Raw genomic sequence first — 436 nt, forward strand, 5'->3', positions numbered from 1 at the left:
GGGGGGGGGGGAGAGCCAAGCCCCCACCGGGGCTCGCTGCCCTCCCCCCGGAGGCTTTTTCGCCTGGGGCGGCGAAAAAGCCAGAGCCGGCCCTGGTTGGTTGGGGTTTTTTTGGCGGGGGGAGCTCAGCCCAATGGAAGGCAAAGGGGAGCTTGCAGGGGCGGCAGGGTGGGTATGCGGTGAGCTGAGGTGAAGAGACGTGTGGCGGGGCAGGTTGGAGCCGGTGACCGGCAGCCAAGCAGCTGCAGCACAGGGCAATGCAAGGTAGCAACAGGTTAGCTGCGGCAGGGACAATGCGCCGTGCCCGCGGACTGCCAGCAAGCGCCCATTAGCTAATTCACACCTGCCTGGCCCCTCCGCTGCTGCTAACTGAGCGGACATGTGACTGCGGTAAAGCAGCTGCTCCAGCGTTGAGTTCATGACATGCCCTCCCGGA

This window comes from Terrapene carolina, unplaced genomic scaffold (genome assembly GCF_002925995.2).
Source record: "Terrapene carolina triunguis isolate 2854851 unplaced genomic scaffold, T_m_triunguis-2.0 Scaffold67, whole genome shotgun sequence".
NCBI classification, from domain to species: domain Eukaryota; kingdom Metazoa; phylum Chordata; order Testudines; family Emydidae; genus Terrapene; species Terrapene triunguis.